This window comes from Acinonyx jubatus, chromosome B4, assembly GCF_027475565.1.
Source record: "Acinonyx jubatus isolate Ajub_Pintada_27869175 chromosome B4, VMU_Ajub_asm_v1.0, whole genome shotgun sequence".
In the NCBI taxonomy this organism is placed as follows: Eukaryota; Metazoa; Chordata; class Mammalia; order Carnivora; family Felidae; genus Acinonyx; species Acinonyx jubatus.
In genome coordinates this window covers 53,130,949-53,149,455 of record NC_069387.1, presented here as the reverse complement: position 1 = coordinate 53,149,455, position 18,507 = coordinate 53,130,949, and the positions used below count along the sequence as shown (strand labels likewise).

The window sequence follows — 18,507 nt, the reverse complement described above, 5'->3', positions numbered from 1 at the left end:
ATTATCCCCAACTCCAGCAAGTGGTTAGAGAAAGAAACAGCCTTGGTGAAGGAAAAGAGGAAGAACAGAGAGGAATGGGGAGGGAGGCAGACAGTGTTTTTTGTAGGAAAACAACATGGGTTCAGGTGTGAGGGAGAAATCCCCAATACACGTGCTGCTTTGCTGTTGCAGAGCCTGTTCTTGGAGGTACTTGGGACTGAAAGGCCTTCCCCTGAAGGAGATGGGTCACAGGAGTATCTGCTCCAGGGAGACATGACAGGATAAACTCATGTGATGGGGAATGGAGGACCAGGGGAATCAGGGAAGTGATCTTCCCACTTTCTATCTACTTTCTATTTTTAGTCACTTGAATTGTGGTTGAGAAGGGATAAATAGGAAAATCAGTTTCTAATAATGAACAGAAATTCAACATCAAATGATGCCCAAAGTCAAGAAATCCTTCCCAGTTGCTATGTCTTTTCCTTGGAATTCCATCCTCCCAATCTCTGACTACTGAAATCCTACATAATCATCATGGTCCAGATTAAATGTTACCTCCTACCCACAACTTCCTGGATAGCCCGCCTCTGAAGCAGGCTCCACACTCAGCATGAAATCCAACACAAGGCTCTATCTCAGGACACTGGGATCATGACCTGAGCTGAAATCAAGTCAGACCCTCAACCAACTGAGCCAGCTAGGTACCCCCAGAATTTCAATCTTATACCAGTGTCCTTTCAAAATCCATTTGTTTCAATCTGAGTCAGTCCTGACAACACATAAAATTCTTTTCCAAAGCTTTCCCTTCACAAGCCTTCTACAACTTCCTTTTTTCATTCAGATTTTATCATAAGCCTTCTCTCTCTAAATCACCACTCTCATTTTAGGACAAAATTATTTTCTTTTACCTCAACAAGAATGTATTCTCATTTTTTATACCTTTCTTACACATCTACTTTCCTTGTCATTTCCATTGGTCTTAATGACATTTACCATAATTTTAACCCTTAAAAACCATAGTCTCCAGTAAAAATTAAGCAGTAATCAATTATGAACTATTTGTTCCATCAGAACTTTTTAGATTGGAAATTTATGTATGCATTTCATAATTTCTAGAAACATGTACCTCTCCACAGTACAATCTCTTAATTAAGCATAAAACATGTTCACTAGCAGTCCCAAGTATCTTCAGTTTCTCTGCAATAAGAAATCAATGCAGATATATCTCCATTCAGGAACCAATGCTTTAATGGTCTGTCTTATTTGGAAAAGTCTTGGATATCCAATGAATCCAATTTATCATTTAACTTAGCACAACTTTTAAATTTCTGATTACCAAAACCTCAGTTCAACTGTCCATTACTCCAAAAACCAATACTCAAGAGAGTATTGATTAGAAAGGAATATATAAGTTTTGTTCAGGAGCCTGTCTATCTGGGGAGAAGGGGGAATCTTGTCCACATGCCAACTCTGAGATTTTTGCCTGGCCCAGGAGTTTTTAAAGGAGCTTAGGGCAGCTAATCAGTAAAGGGAGTACAATAGTCCCTAACATTTCTTTATTACATGCACACTTGACCTATCAGCTACAGATGATATTTCAGTGCTAAGAAGTTGTGCAAAGGGGTCTGGTTCCTCAGTGCCTAGGGGTTGTGCAGAAGGTCTGTTTCCTTGGTATGTGGCAGCGGAGGGAAGGTGTCATTGTAGCAGTCTCTGGATTCTGCTTCATTATGTGCAGAAGGGCTCTGTTCTTTTCTAGGAAAGGATGCATGATCTATAGGTATACAAAGAAAGGTTAGCCAATCAATCATGTAGTTTCAGGGTGCTGGTTGAAGCTTATAGATTAAGAGGAGAGTTTGCCCTGGGACAGCTACCTTGAGGGTGATTAGCACTTCATGTATTTCTGATAAGTAGACTCAGTGCTCTATCACAAACATTCAGGCCTTCATCAGCTGCATTAAAGTTTATTGGAAAACGCAACCTGTGGAGAGGCAAGAGGCATGATGGACCAGGAGGAGCAGGATGGGCCAGGGTGGGGGCAAGGGAGTCCTATGGATTTGGCCAAGACAGAGATCAAGTTTCCCAGTGGTGCTGACAACTGAGGCTCTGAGGCTGAAGCAGACTGAGTTTCTGTTTCAGGGACAGCAGGACTCAAGGATGTTGGGGAGATGCTCACCACAGGGACTGGGGAATGGAATGGGCTCACTTTCTGTAGATAGACATATTACTGACAAAACATTTACCTCTCTTTTAATCCTCACAGAATTATTAGGTAAATTTTATTAACCCCACCTTACAATTGATGAAACAGGCTCAGATAGTTTACATCAAGTGCTCAAGGTAACACAGCATATTAAGAGGCAAAGGCAGGATTTGAACTCAGGTGCTTGACCCCTGAACTATTGCTCTTTCTATTGCACCACTGGACACATGGTCATACTCTTTTATGTGTCTGCCTTAACTTCAGACCTGGGCAGTGGGAGGTCAGGGAAGGTAGCAGATAGGTGCTCAAAAGTGTTTGTTATATGAAAGAATGAATCACCACTTCCATGGTGTGGGCCAGAGTTCTAGAGACTGTGGGGACAGGAAGGAGAATATAGCAAAAGAGTTCCAATGTGGGCCAGGAAACTGGAAATAGGTTTCCTGTGGGTTTCCATGTTTTTCCTAGACATTCTAGATCTCTAGAATCTAGAGAATTGCGCTCTGGATCCTTAGAAGAAGGAATAGAGTGGGATGTATGTGTGCACACTTGTGCTTGATAAGTGTATAAAAGTGTGTATATTTGTGTGTGTTAACTATAAATGTATGAGTTTATGAGTATGTGTCTTTGTGTTTCATACATGTGAAAATATTTGTGACTTATGTGTGTGTACTTGAGGTTATATGTGTATATGTATGAGTATGAGCATCTGTGTGTATCTGCATGTGTGCAGGTGTATGTATGCATGTGTGTGTGTGTGTGTGCTGTTCCTGGAGAGCCTGAAGACTCATAGCTGAAGATGTCTTTGATTTGTACAAATTTCCAGCAGGTTTCAGGCTGTGGTATGTGGTGGGTGGGGTGAGGTGGGAGGGAAGAGGAGGAAGGCTGTGTGTGCTTGGCATGTGGGGGGTTGGGGATCATGAGCAGTGGGTGGCTCTGCCCTGCCAGGCACAGAAGGATGGCATCAGGGTCCACGGTCTGAGGCTGTGTGGAGACTGGGTCCTGAGGCCTTCACTGAGGGTTTGAACTAGAAGAGCTCAGAGGCCCTACTCTGACCAGGGAGGGCCATGAAGATATTGGGCCAGGGTGGGAGGGTGGCCAGACAGTGGATGGTTCAGGCCTACTCTCTTCACACCCTCAGGATTTGGGAATCATGTAACCAGGCTCCACCCATTCTGCCTGAGGGCCTTAGAGTCCCCAGAAGTGTTTGTGTTCCACCTCCTGAGACTGGGATGACCAGAATCACAGTGAAGACTTCTGTCTCTGTCACTACTACCCAGACAGGTTCAAACTAAGTCCTTGTTTGTTAGAGGCCTCTGGGAAGACCATATACACATTCTTACTGAATTTCACACAAGCTGAGGTTTTCAGACTCCTTGTTCTTGGAAGCTCTTACTGAGTGTAAGTCAAATCCCTTTGTTGTACTTCATGCCCTATAAGCCCAGGCTGAGTGTGTGAAATTGAATCCCAACACCCCAACACCTATGCATGGAAGTAGTTTCTCCTGGATACGAAAGTGGGTCAGAGTATAGGAACACTGAGAGGATGTGTGGAGAAAGCTGGTGGATCACAGATAGGTCAGACCTTTCCTGGGCAGAGGAAAGATTCAGAGAATAGAGTTCAAGAACCACCAGTTTGCCCTCTCTTTCCCCTGTCACCCTACATATTACCCTACGTAGGGAGGACTAAGATTAGAATGCGGAAAGTGCTTCTCTCTGTGCAGCTTTGAGGAGCCTCTGTAAACACAGGGTAAAGAGCAAATGATAAAGGAAGACATTCTTCTTGCAGCTCAGGAAGTAGGAAGAGAGGGGCAGGGGCTGTTGGACTCTGAGAGGCAGAGGGTGAACAAGGGTGAGAGTGTGCACAGCACGGTGTTTGTGGTGTACGTGTCTGTGCTCTGTGGTTAACAGTCCTGTGTGCACCAGTCATGTATGTAAACATGTATCACATGGTGAAGGGTGCAGCTTTGATGGGTTATTTAATCCAAGGTTGTGAGTAGGCTTCCCACTGGGACCTACAAAGTATGCTTCTCTGTTAGGAGCAGCAGTCAGCACAGATGGGAAGACTCCTAGATTGGGAATCAAGAAAATGTGGGTTTCAGTTCTGGCTCTAGTTATCAGCTGGGTCACTGTGAAGTATCACTTCTGTGAGGTGGGATGTCACCTGCTGTGACAACCATAAAGGAAAACCTATGTGGCCCTTCTGTGCTAGCAGCCACAGTGCCAGGGACCAGAAAAGGGAAGGGGATAGGATGGGTGATGGCATTTCAGGGCCCAAAGGGAATAACAGATGCCAGTGGAAAGGGCTGCAGGAAAGGTTTCCTCAATTTGGAAATTCATGGGTTCTTGCTGGAGCCAAAGATTCCCCCAGCCTGGGGAGCCCAGCCCTGTCTCAGCTCCCAGGGCCCAGGGAGAGCTGTTCTCTGCTGTCCTTTTGTGGTCTCAGAGCCCTTCACAGGTCGCTGATGAGAAGGTTCTGCTCTGGTCCACAGGGAGACCTTTCTCTTTCTTTCTTTCTTTCTTTCTTTCTTTCTGTCTTTCTGTCTTTCTGTCTTTCTTTCTTTCTTTCTTAAACCACTTTAATGACGAATGATTAACATACAAAAAGCTATACATACTTAATGTGCACAACTTGGTGAGTTTAAGATGCAGCTATTTGTCTGTTTGTTTGTTTTAATTTACATCCAAATTAGTTAGCATATAGTGCAACAATGATTTCAGGAATAGATTCCTTAATGCCCCTTACCCATTTAGCGCATCCCCCCCCCACAACCCTTCCAGTAACCCTCAGTTTGTTCTCCATATTTATAAGTCTCTTCTGTTTTGTCTCCCTCCCTGTTTTTATATTATTTTTGCTTCCCTTCCCTTATGTTCATCTGTTTTGTATCTTGAAGTCCTCATATGAGTGAAGTCATATGATATTTGTCTTTCTCTCACTAATTTCATTTAGCATAATACGCTCTAGTTCCATCCACATAGTTGCAAATGGCAAGGTTTCATTCTTTTTTATTGTTGATTAATACTCCATTGTGTGTGTGTATATATATGTATACATCTTCTTTACCCATTCATCCATTGATAGACATTTGGGCTCTTTCCATACTTTGGTTATTGTTGATAGTGCTGCTATAAACATGGGGGTGCATGTGTTCCTTCAAAACAGCACACCTGTATCCCGTGGATAAATGCCTAGTAGTGCAATTGATGGGTCATAGGGTAGTTCTATTTTTAGTTTTTTGAGGAACCTCCATACTGTTTTCCAGAGTGGCTGCACCAGCTTGCATTCCCACCAACAATGCAAAAGAGATCCTCTTTCTCCACATCCTTGCCAACATCTGTTGTTGCCTGAGTTGTTAATGTTAGCCATTCTGACAGGTGTGAGGTGGTATCTCATTGTGGTTTTGATTTGTATTTCCATAGGGTAGCATTTCTACACCGCTAGTGGAAATTGGTTACATTACAAGCAGTGATCTTTGGTTGTCCAAGAGAATATTTCCACCCAAACCCCTGGTTTCTGGAGGTACTCAGTACCTCCTTAAGTCTGGGATACTCTTCTGAGATTTAACTCTGTTTGCCACTGCCTGAGGTTTTAAGTTAAGCTTTTGCAGGTTAGGGTGAAGACAAGGGGCTGAGATCAGATATTGAACAGAGAGAGAAATTTGTCCTCATCCTTGGGTTCCATCTATCACTTCAGCTTCCCAGGGTCTTTGAGAGTTTTCAAAGAAAGAGGGCAGGAGCTAGTGCCATTCCTGCAGAAAATGAGTCTGGAGCAGACCAAGGATTATAAGCCTAGGCTTCTGCTTATTTGCACCTGATCTCAGTCCCACAGCCTTAGCAGGGAGATGGATTGTCAGGAGCCAGGAGTCAAGAGACAGGGATGCTGGATGGAGATGGTGTATTTGACAAATGCTGACATGACTCCTTATCTGCTACCTCTGGTATCCCCTCCCACCCACCAGGCTGCCCTTGACCCTCCCCTTCTAGTGCTCAGTGCTCATTAGTGACTACCTGTCTTTGGGGAGACACCCTGGGGGCCAAGTGCCATTGGATGGGCAAAGGGGGAGAGGAGGATGGAGGGACACCAGGAAAATGACTGAGGAGGAGGCGTTGGAATGACTGGGATTTGAGCTGGGGACCCATGATCACTGGGGTGCTTGGAAGTCTTGGCAGAGGAAACTGTCCTGGGGGAAAATAGTGAGTTGCTGGGGGCGAGTGACTGGGGGTTGGTATGGGAAGGAATATTGAAAAGGATTGAGTTCTACTGATTTAGTTGCTTATTCTGGGAGACCTAGTGAAATATGAGCCAACGACTTTCTTGAGAACTTCTTATGTATGAGGAAGTATTACAGGCACCATGAGGGGATAAAATAGGGACACTCACTTTCTGTTCCCTTTCCCTTATTAAAAATGTGCTGCATAATCTCCTTGAACTCATTGACCCACATGGGCCTGTCTGAGGGGTGGAAGGAGCTTCTGGGAAGTTCTTGCCCATGATACAGAGGCTACACGCCCAGACTGCATGTTTTGCACATCCTGCCCCCTTTCTGCAAAATACCTCCAGTGGGCCTCCTACCTCTCCTCACTCCTCTTCTCACAGAGTGTTCCAGACACACAGATACCTGGCCAAGGGGACCTCGAACGCCCTCCCAGAATTTCAAGTGGCTCCCAGTGGACTAACTGGGGAGTGAGATGGGCAACCCTAAGGGCCTGAGCAGCCAGCACAACATGCAGGGGGTCAACCTGAGTCTGCAGTCTTGGAGAATATTCTGTAAGGAGCAGAGTGCTTCAGGCTGAGTCTGCTCTGCATCCTAACCTCCATCTTCCACACAAAGGGCCACCAGCCTTGTCCCCTCTCAACCCTCCTTATCAGCTCACCCCAGAGACTCCAGGACTACACTGGGAGTCAGAAAAGCAGGGAGATAATCCCTGGACAGAGACATAAAGGTAAATTCAAGCCAAGACCAACAGAGTGGGACAAAAAGGCAGTACTGGTCTGAGCATCCTGGAGAGTCCAAGACACATTGACACAGAGTTAACAGACACAGACAGTCCACAGTGGAAGAGAGGAACAGGGAGTCAAATCCAGACACAGGAGAGAGGAAAGAGAGGAGCATCCAGAGAAGAGCCAGTGATCCAAGATCAGACACAGACACCCAGAGACCAGAGATGGTAGAGTCAGACAGGGACTTAGAGTCAGGAGTTGGGCCCAGGCTCAGGAAGTCTGAAAGCAATGGACTCAGATCCAAAGACATATCCATGGACATGGGACTAGGGACTGAGGAGATAGCCAGGGAAGCGCACCCAGAGAGTGAGAGAGAGGGAGACAGAGAAGGGAAAGGAAGAGGTGGGGACCAGGGGGAAGGCAGTGAGAAGGGGCAGGTAGAGGTGGCCTAGGGTGGGATGCAGACTCTGAGTCAAGGGCTCTGCTGGTGTGTGTGTGTGTGTGTGTGTGTGGCAGGAACACAACAATTCAGAGCTCCGTACAAAATGGCAAAGTCCTCTGGTGCTAAAGGAGACCCCACTCCCCTCCCTCTGAAGAACTGGTCTGAGCAGTAGAAGGGGAGGAGAGAGAACAGAAACAAGAGGTGAGTTAGAGAAAGACAGAGAGGGAGAAGAAATGGTAGAACGCTGACTGAGACCAGAGACAGAAACTGAGAGTGGAGCAGGGAATAGAGAAATGGACAGAAGACGGAGACAGAGGATGAGAAGGAGTATGATGGAGGTAGGTGTGCAGAGAGACAACCAGAGGGAGGGAACCTCTCACTGCAGGAGGGAGAGAGGGGCAGAGAGAGACAGGCTGTTGAGAAGCAGATGAGGGTAAGAGGGAGCAAGCAGGGCACCTGTCTCCCCAGAGAGGCTGGGCTGGGATGAAACAGCCCTGTGGGAGGTGGGGAGGTGGTCAGTGAGTGCTTTTTAGGGTGACCTTGTCTCTCTCCTGTTTTAAGTACAACGAACCTATTCCACACAGCCATCTTCTTCACTGGAGCACTTAAAACTGCCGCTGCAGGTGTCTGGTCACTTGGCATCCTCTGTGGAGATCGGCTTCACAGCCTGCAGCACAGCTCTGAGCATCCTCACCAGAAGCACATGTTTGTCTTTAGTGTGGATCTGATTTTTGATAATCGCCAAGTTTTTTTCTGAGGCTGAAGAATAAGGTGAGGCCCTAGCTGGGAAGCAGTATTTCTAGTTAAAAATCAGGTGAAAAAAAAAAAAAACAAAAAACAGGTGAATGTGGGAAAATACAGAGGAGGATGTGCCCTCCTCCAAAATGGCTCTGAAAGGTCATTGTGAAGGAGATGGTTGCAGCATGTGACAGAGGGAGACATTCCTTGTGGCTGCTGGAGCCCAGATTAATGTTCTCGTCTGTGAAAACCAGGCAGTAGTGCTTCAGGGAACATTCCCAGCCTGGTACTGGAGGGTGAGTCCTGCATTTGTCTAAAATACTGGGTCTAGTGGTCCTGCCCTTGAGGAACTTACAGCCACCTCCCTGCCAATTGATATGCAAGGTAACTGGTGACACTCACCCAGCACAGACCAACAAGTGTAAAGGACAAGGACACATTCAGAATCAGGGCCAGTTAGTTCATTAGGAAAGGCTGCTTGGAGGATGGGGGTCATGAGCGGGGTGTAGAAGGAGAAAACCATAGGACATGGGGTGGAGGAAGAAAAGAAGAGAACCTTTCTCTCTGTTGCTTCTGAAGCAGGATGAGCAAACCATAATACACGCAGGAGACAGCTTTTCTGGCCTGGATAAACAGCTTGACTGGGGAAGCAGCATGAAGGGGAATGGAAAGGGGCAGATCTTATGACCAGGCTAGGTGTTCTGCATTTGCTAAGAGAGCTATTGGGACCCACTGGAGGGTGCCCTGAGATGTGTTAGGCAGTGGTATGTTTGAGCACAATATCTGGAGAAGATATACCCAGGTTTGCATGTCTTGTGTGTGTGTGTGTGTGTGTGTGTGTGTGTGTGTGTGTGTGTGTTTGAGGGGCATGATGTACATCCAAGTGACTTTGTGCCCCAGGTTCTTGTCTTTCCATCTGTGTGAGTGATTGGCATATTACTATGTTTGAGCACCCTGTTCTTTTTGTGAGTCTCCATGTGGTCATGTGTGAATGGTACCCTGATTACTTTCATTGTATTTTCATTGGCTGCAGTGGACAGCAGCGTGTGTGCAAGGATGTGTGTGTGTGTGTGTGTGTGTGTGCGCGCGCGCACTCCTGTCTTCAAGAGAAGTGGGGGGATCACTGACTGCCCAAGCATTACCATCTCTCCCAACACTGGCTTCATCTTTCCCCGCTGAGGTCCTGACAAAAAAAGCAAATAGCAAAATGGCAAATGGCCATGCTAGAGAGACCAGTAACATTCATTGTAAACCATGCGAAGACTCTTCCTGCTGAGGAGTAATGTACATGAAGAGTCATAGGGGCACCAGACAGACAGAGAGTCCTGCAGGCACAGGCTGCTCCTTGGGGCAGGTGCACTCACATGCACACACACCCTCAGGTACCCATAGGCCTTCCAGTCACAGAAGGACACAGAAACACTGGCTCATGATTTCCCTCTTCCCAGCCATCCTCCAAGTTCTAAGGACCTTTGTTCCATTGCCTCAAAAAGCCTGCCAGCATTTGAGGAGATGGAGCTGATGTGCTAACTGGGACCTAGTAGCCAATAACCACATAATTGTTCCTTTTGACTTGGAGAGTGTGAGTGTGTGTGTGAGTGTGTGTGTGCACCCTCCTCCTTCACTCCTTCCCCAATACTACCACCTCCCCTTTCTTCCCTTCTCTCTCTCCTCTAGAAGCCTGCTCAGGGGCGCCTGGGTGGTTCAGTCGGTTAAGCGTCCGAATTCAGCTCAGGTCATGATCTGATGGTCTGTGAGTTTGAGCCCCGCGTCGGGCTCTGTGCTGACAGCCTGGAGCCTGCTTCACATTCTGTGTCTTCCTCTCTCTCTGCCCTTCTCCTGCTCACGCTCTGTCTGTCACTGTCTCAAAAATCAATAAAACATTAAAAATTAAAAAAAAAAGAAAGATGCCTGCTCCCCATCTCTGAGCACTGCCTCTAACCCCAGGTTCCTCTATTTGCCCCAGTCCCACATCTTTCCCACAGAGTCTCTCCCTCACTCCTGTTTTTCATGCTTCAGTCTGGACTTTATCTTTCTTCCCCATGCAGCTGCTATTGATACCTCCCTGGTGGCCTATACTCTGTAGACTGAATCCTTTCCTTTGTCTCCCTTCTGCTCTGTCTACACTGCCCTTGGTCTCCCCCTGCAGATCCTTCATCCCCCCTCCTGCACTCTGCCCACAGCTGGCTCCGTGTCCTACTCTCCTTACTGGCCCTCCATGGAAATGGCCCTTATCCCACTTGGTTTCAGGTGTGGTCCCTGGGCTTTTCCCCACCCCCTTCCATGCGGGCTCTTCTGGCCCCTCCAGAGTTCTAGCTTGACCTCTTTCCTCATCCTCCTTCCTGTTGTGAAGCTTTGGGCATTGTCTTCTGGCTCCCAGTCTCTGCTAGGACTCCCCTGGGTGTGGGGGGCAGTGGTGAAACAGGAGGTCTTGGGCTGAGCTGGAATCCCAGCCCTGTTCCACCCCATGTAGCCTCTTCACCTGGACTCACTCACCTGTAAAAGGTGGAAAATAATTGCAGGAGCTGCAGGAAATAATCCCTGGGACTGTAATGAGAATTAGTACTGTGGTAAGGATGCAACACTCTCAGCACACTGTATGCACTCAAATAGTAGCTATTATTTGTCCTTCCTCATTCTGCTCCCCTGACTCCTTAGCCTGGAATCAAAAAATATTTTTGGGAGAGGGAAGAGTGAAAGTAATAGACTGTATAAACCAAAACCGACAGAATATCAGGAATTTCGTATGATTCAGCCCAACAAGTGTTCTAAGCTCTGAACACAGGAAATGCCTGTGAGTGTGGACAAGAAGGGAGGGTGGGGACTGGACTGAACCCAGAACACAGGAAACCATGTGAATTGGTGTCCTTGCAGGAGCAAATTCACTCCCAGGGAGCATGGAGCATGGAGGCTGCCCAAAGCCCATCCTCCATTCATCCTATGGTGGCAGCGTTGACCACCCTCTGTCCCTGCAGTCATGGCCTGTGTCTGCTGGGGCTGCAGAGGGTCTGAGAGTCCAGCTCCTAAAAAACTCTCACCTCCAGACAGGACTCCTGGATGTCAGATCCATTCCTCCTTTCCCCTTATGCACGTCAAGTGAATACACATGCACACACACACATATACACTTAAACACACACATACACACACTCATACAGGCACCTTGGAATTTTTAAAGGAAAGCCCTACCTCACTAGAGAGGGATTCTCTCCAGCTGCCTGCTTCCATGACACTCAACCTCACAAGTCAGTAATGTTTAGTGTCAGGAAAGCACTAAACCCTTCTGTCTCTCTGATTCCAAATATTTTGTGGTCTGAGACTTTCCTGGACTGAATCTGTCATCAGCCCTTCCTTCTGGCTGCTATCTCCCTGCTTCACTTCCTCAGTCTCTGAGGGTCTCTCTTCCCATCACTTTTTTTGTGGATTTCACCCTGTGAACCTTTTAGTTTCTCCACCCACATCTCCTCCAGTGTGTCTTTTTTTTGCTGCCTCCCCCTACCCTTGTTCCCTCTCTTGCCTCCTTTCTATCTCTCTTCTTTGTTTCTCTTATCTCTGTACCCTTCAGCCTCTTCCCCTGTCTCTGCTTGACACCCCTGCCTCTTTCCTCTTCCCTCCTCCCACCCCTCAAGGTTCAGATAGTTCATGTGAAATCACCTAGTGAGCTCCAACTACCCCCATTCTGTACACCCTTATATAGGAGAGACTTATGACCCCGTTGCTGTGTCCTCTGCATTCCCCCCAACCCCACCAGTCCTGGGTCAGTTCTTTTCCTTACCTGGTGATTGGCTGGGGGACTTGGCAATTCTCCCAGCCCCCTGTGTTAGTGAATGGCACAGGGAGAAAGAGGAAGGATTGCTCTCAGGACCAGATGTGAGGATAGATAGACCCTCCCTAGTATCTGCCCTTCATTCTCTAGGGCAGATGCACATCTGGGAAAATCCAAGCTTGAGACAAGGGAAGACAGCCTAGGATGTTGGAACAGGTGACCCAGATGCCTCCAAATCAAACCCCCAGAAGCCCCTGGCCTACTGTTCTGTGATGGAACACATCCTTCAAATTCCTGCCTGTCTCTTTTGCCTCCAGGAATTTTGGCTCCATACTCCTGCCTGGACCACTCATCCACTACCCAGCATAGTGCCTGGAACAAAGGTGATGCTCAATTAGTGCCCTTGGTCCATGCCTAATGGAGATGTACTAGGGCAGGATCAATGTGATTTGTAGGTTTTCCTCAGTTGGAGGTTCTTCCTGAAACCTGGAACAATTCTTTCTGCTCCAATTTCAATGCTCTTAGTATCATTAATATAGACTATGTCCCTATTGAATCCTGCTGCTACCCTTGTCTCCCCTCCCTCCACCTCCACCCCAGTCTTTAAGTAAACTATTTTAGGGTTTAGAGGAATCTAGCACTATCACAGAGAGCGAGTGGTTCCCCTTTTCCTTGAGACTGTTGGCTTCTTGCCCCATCATTTGTCCATTCAGCCTTCAGTCCTTAAGTAGGCCCCACCTTCTCCATCTCTGAGAGTCTTGCCTCTGTTTGAAGATTAACATCCTGGGAAGGAGGAGACACCTTTCTTTGGTCACTGTTTCAGGGTCTTGGAAGTCCTAAGTTTTGAATGTCTTGAGCAGGAAGTTCTCTAGGCAAGAACTTTGTCTTTTTTGTTACTTCCTCCAGCACAATGCTCAATGTACATTCAGTTAGAATATATTATGACTATCTCAGGAAATCCCTCATGGTAAGCCTTAATGCAATCCCTTTTGGTTTTATTCCTGGAATATAGGAAACATGGGTGGAGGACTGGGATGGATGATGGTAGTAGAGAAATCTAGTAGGAGATTCTGGAAGAGGTGTCAGAGGGGGTGCTTTTATCCTTGTTTAAAGGGCTGCTGAGTGGACCCTTTAGGTGGATCTGGGATTGGCCTCCAAATCACCACAGGATGTGCTCCACTCAGCTCCCAACACTCTCCTTATGCCAACCAGGACCTCCTCTATACCCAGGACTTTGGGAAGCTTCTTCAGTTCTAGTTATTTTTATTTTTTTAATGTTTATTTTTGAGAGAGAGAGAAAGAGAGAGAGAGAGACAGAGTGCAAACATAGAAGGGGCCAACAGAGAAGGAGACATAGAATCAAACAGGCTGTAGGCTCTGAGCTGTTAGCACAGAGCCCAATGTGGGACTTGAACTCACAAGCAGTGAGATTGTGACCTGAGCCAAAGTCAGATGCTTAACCAACTGAGCCACCCAGGAACCCCTAGAAACTTCTTTACTTCTAAATTCAGATCTTGCTGCCACAAAGTCTCCAACAAAGTCCCATTTAAGCCCTCAGTCTACCTTCTCATAATGAAGGCCCCCACTAGTCTTCCATTGCCCAGCTCCAGCTTTTCTCCAGGATTCCAGCTAGGCCACTTACTCCACCCTTTCCAAACCTTCCCATATACGTGCCTCCCAATACCCCAACTCACTGAGGCCCAGCCTTCCTAGGGCCCCGCCTCCTGAGGGCCCAGCCTCCAGGAGGGCCTTGACTCTTAGGGCCCCAACTCCCGGAGGGCCCAGCTAAGCTCCACTACAAGTCCTAACTCTGCTTGGCCAACCTCCTTACCTGTACCTGGGTTTGGCTTGCACATTCTTCTCAGGTCTTTCTCTTCTGAGACAGGAAAAGCCAATTGGTAAGTGATCTCTAATGTTTGTAGGGTTGGCAAGAAAACTGAGACCGTGACAGAGGGAAAGAGGCTGGGTTTGGAGTATCACTGCCTGTGGAAGCCCTATAGTGTTTGAGCAGAGGATATTCCTAGCACCAGAGCTAGACTTTGGATGGGGAGTGCAGACTAGGGGCTTTGTGAGTTGAGGAAGGGCAGGTAAGTTTGTTGGTCTCAGAGTGATTTGGAGAACTACACTCTGTTCTCCTCCAGACCAGAAGTTCTCATCTCTGCTGAAGAAAATATAAGTTATGGGAGGGTATTCCTTGGTATTTCTCCTCCAGCATCTTTCCCACTTCTTTGCCCTGCCCTCCTCCCTGGCCTTTCCTTTCTGACCTGTAGCAGAGCTTGCTCTATTCAGCTTTGTCTTTCTGACAGGGCTCAGCACATAGTATGCTTAGGCATGTTCTTTCAATGAATGAAGCTTCTTCCACTTGGCTTTGCTGCCTCCTTCATGTTTTGCCACACTTTCTCACTTGAGATTGTGAAAGTCTCTGTGTCATATCTTCTTATGGAGGACATTGCTGTGGACTTTGCAAAATAGCAGATCTGGTTTGACAAGGTGGTCTACCATCACCAGAGAGGATTCAAGAGTCTTCTTCCTCCATGCTGAAAGAGACAGATACCTATTTTTACAGCTGCTGAAGGTACCTCCCCACCTTTCTTATCTAATTTAAAAAATTTTGTTGCAGATTGATTATAGGCCAGGTCAGGCTGTAGGAGGAAAGATTACTAAGTTCCCCTGGGGTGTGTCTGCCTAGTGGTCTTATAACACTCAAAGTGGCAATTTGCTGTTATCTTGAAACGTATTTACAACATGTTAATTTAAGGCCCTTAGAGTCTTAAATTATTCTCTGCTTACCCTCCTCCCCACTGCCATGTACACTGTGGGCAGCACCCCAACACCAGAAGCCCAGACAACACTTATCCATGCACAACACGTGATTCATTGATTGCATGTGTCAAATGCTTATTTCTAGGTTGTCTTTCTTTCTCTTGCCCTCTAGAAGTTCTTAGGCAGATCGATTTTAACCTTAGTTTAAGCAAAATCATGTGGAAACGCCAATTTCTTTCATCAAGTAAATTCTAAATTGATAAAAATGATTTTTTGATTATATATTTTTTGGTTTATCCTCGTTCCTTTTTTATTTTAGTACTGAGCAATGATAAAGCAGAGTAGGGATTAGAAACAACAAGAAGAGAAAGATAAAAAGCAGTGGCGGAGGCTATCTGTTTTAGATTATGATTCCCAAGCTGCAGTGAGGCAGTTGAGTCTTAGTGGAGAAGTCATACTGATCTATACATGGATGAGAACTCAGGACTTTGAGGCATGATACAACTCTCATATGACTCAGATGATCTGATGACCCTCCCACAACAAAACAAAGCAAAACAAATTAACTTTCCAAGGGTCATGGTTAGGGTGTGCTGCAGCTACCTAGGGCTATGAGAGGAACGAAGCACAGTCTGGTGAGACAGGACAGAGAGAAAGTGATGGCCAAGTACTTATATGGGAGGACAGAAGGACATATTTAAAGATATGAAGGAAGATAACCAGAGGGATAACAGCCTTTCCTAAGTCACTTTGTATGCAATGTAATACTAAAGGAGGTACAGAAGAAGGAGCAATGGGCTCTGACCATTCATAACTGCAGTCTAAAAGTGGAGACAGAGTATAGTGATACATGGGATGACTGGGTAAATTTCTAGATTCTGAACTTACAAGGAAACAAAGGTTTTGGGAGGAAAAACAAAGCTGTTTAGCAAGACTTCTTGGAAAAAATGAGTGTAGATTAGTGCTCAGCTACATGACAGTCGTGGTTTGGATAATAAGGCAGACAGGCAGATGTATTTCCTTCTACTGCTTTCTCCTGAGGACTTTTATTAGATGTTCTTTGTTGACAAGATTCAGTGTTGAGAAAAGGGAGTAGACAATTGTAGGGGAGAAGTAGAGAAGAAACTGAGTTTCACTGTTGACATCAATGTATCATATCATTTTTTAATCCCTTAATTGCACATCCTTCCTGGCTTTCCCCAGCTCTCTTTGATTCTTGTTAGAAAAGTCAGATTCTGATTCTTACTGGTAGCCCATCTAATTTATGAAGACATCTAGAAACAGAAGCTCAGGCTTTTCTAACTTGTCAAGTTGATCACCTTGTTTTGGTGTCATACAAATGTAAATGATTTTCAAAACAGAATTCTGACTGAAACTAAGCCTGTAAATGTGTCAAATCATAAATCAGGAATGTTGCACTTAGCTCTGTCTTCTCTCCAGTTGTTCCAGAAGGACTAAGAAAGGGTGCTTGTTCACAGCCATACCAGAAAAATACTAGATAATATGGAGTATACACAGCCTCTTGAGAAGCTCTGGCTATCTGTTTACCTAAATAATGGTGCAATGATAGTATGGTGTCTGCATGTAACAAGGACTATACAGGTATTTTGGGAAGGAAGTGAAAATGTTTTGGTCTACATCTACAGACAAATTTGTCTACATTTGACTTAATGGATTTGGTCTACATACAGTTGGTCTGGAGTGTGTTAGTCTGCGTCAGGGTGGGTTTTCTCTCACTTGGAATTCAGTCTCTGCCAGACTGGGATGGGATTTGAGAGGCTTTGTGCTGGGGGTGGTAGGGTAGGTAGGAGAGTTGGAAGAGGTGGTTGTGTTTCCTCTAGGTCTAATGAGCATACAATTTGTGGACTACCGTATCTTCAAGTTCAAGTCTTGGTTGTACCTAGTAATATTCACTTGCAGAATTAGGGTTTCTAGCTTCATTGAGAGAACATGAAGCACATTCTACCATAAGGAGTTTTTATTTTAGAAAGGGAGACAAAATCTTCTTCCAAGTAACATGCAAATAGAATACAGCACAAAGTAAAATCATAAGTGGGAGGATGCCTAGTAAGTGATCGCTTAGTGAGGTTGTTCTCAGAAGACTCCAGGGAGATAAGTTTGGATATTTATTTTCTTTAGTTTGAGCTTGGTTACTTCAGCTTTCTTTACAACTTTTCTTTTTTTTTTTTTAATTTTTTTTAATGTTTATTTTTGAGACAGAGAGAGACAGAGCATGAATGGGGGAGGGTCAGAGAGAGGGAGACACAGAATCTGAAACAGGCTCCAGTCTCTGAGCTGTCAGCACAGAGCCTGACTCGGGTCTCAAACTCACAGACTGTGAGATCATGACCTGAGCTGAAGACGGACGCTTAACCGACTGAGCCACCCAGGCGCCCCTCTTTACAACTTTTCAAGGAAGCTATCTGACATTTACTTCTCTTTCCGCAGGGAATAAGTCATACATTTATGACTACTGCAGTAGTTTCTCTCTTCTTTCCTTGTCTGCACAGACCAAGACTGAGAATTATTATTATCTTTTATTAATTAATTATTATTAATATATGTTAATATCTAGATCTGTACTAATATCTGTAGCAAATGTTTACCTGAATCTGTTTAGTTGGCAAACTGGATTTACTGGTTCAAGGTGTGGTGGAGTTTATTTTGTGTTTTTGGTGGGGGGGCATGGAAGAAGACCTAAAAGAGTCTCTATTTATTGGATCATGGCCCAACCTGAAGATGTAGCTTGAATTGATGTTGTCCTGGGAAACAGTTATATACAATGCCAAAATAGGGTAATTCCCCCTCTTCCATGTGGCCTTCTCAGGCTGACCCATGGTACACAGAAGACACTCATAGTCTTGGCAACAAGGAAAATGAGGTTCTTACAACTCTTACCTTTCATCAACTAGGAAGCCATCGGTATCTTGACATACTCTTGCCTTGACAATTCATTTATAACTTAGGATTACCCTTCCTAGTTCTTAGTTATATATCTTTTACTTATTTTGGCTGGTGGTGAAGTGTTCACGAAATGCCCTTAATTGTAAATTCCCACTGAGGGAAATCCACTATTTGCCACCGTTGTCTTGCACTGTGTGTATATGAGTACATGATGACTTGGGAATAATTGTGGTGGTGTTTATAATTTTGGGGGTAGAAAGATGTTGCTTTTGTTTGAGTTCTTTTCTACAAACAATCACTATGGCGCTTGAATTTTCTAATTTAGAATTTGTCTTTGTATTCAGATATACTTAGGTGAAATCTGATCTTTGATAGATTGAATCCAGTCTTTCTCACTTAGAAATTTTTTGTGGTTTCAACTTGAAGGACCATCCAATTTATCACTTTAGACTCAACCCAAAGTACACTGAGCCCATAATTGTAGGTATCTACAGACAGTACAGGAAAAATGGTAGCAAATGGAGAAAATTCTTTTCTTTGGGAGCTTATAGCATAAGGGCATTTCATGGATACTTCCCCATCCTCCTGAAACAAGTGAAATCCTCTTTTACATAAATCCGATCATTTGACTATTGTACCACTCCCCACCTCTGCAGGTTAGACTCAATGTAGTTATTACAGCTTGAATATCATGTATATTGCCTAATGCCAGAGCACTAGGTGACCTATTTTCCAAATAACGTAAAGCAGTGGAAGTAATAAAACTCTGTGCTGTGC

At 45.4% G+C, this 18,507-nt stretch overlaps 2 protein-coding genes across 5 annotated transcripts in view; both read left to right on the top strand.

Moving 5' to 3' along the window:
* The window catches only part of LOC113592989 (cationic amino acid transporter 3-like), a 279,152-nt gene extending 274,921 nt beyond the window's left edge, over positions 1 to 4,231 (top strand). The window contains exon 7 of the mRNA XM_053225960.1: positions 4,215 to 4,231. The gene's annotated coding sequence lies outside the window, so the exon portion shown is untranslated. The remainder of the gene's footprint in view (positions 1 to 4,214) is intronic.
* Positions 1 to 18,507, top strand: part of LOC106977147 (cationic amino acid transporter 3-like) — a 34,560-nt gene that overhangs the window by 6,782 nt on the left and 9,271 nt on the right. Inside the window, exon 1 of one of the 4 annotated variants that reach the window (XM_053225950.1) lies at positions 14,200 to 14,638. The exons of 2 other annotated variants lie outside the window; for them this stretch is intronic. The gene's annotated coding sequence lies outside the window, so the exon portion shown is untranslated. Of the gene's footprint in view, positions 1 to 14,199; positions 14,639 to 18,507 lie in introns of those variants that run through there. One more of the 4 variants, XM_053225948.1, reaches the window with a different exon arrangement.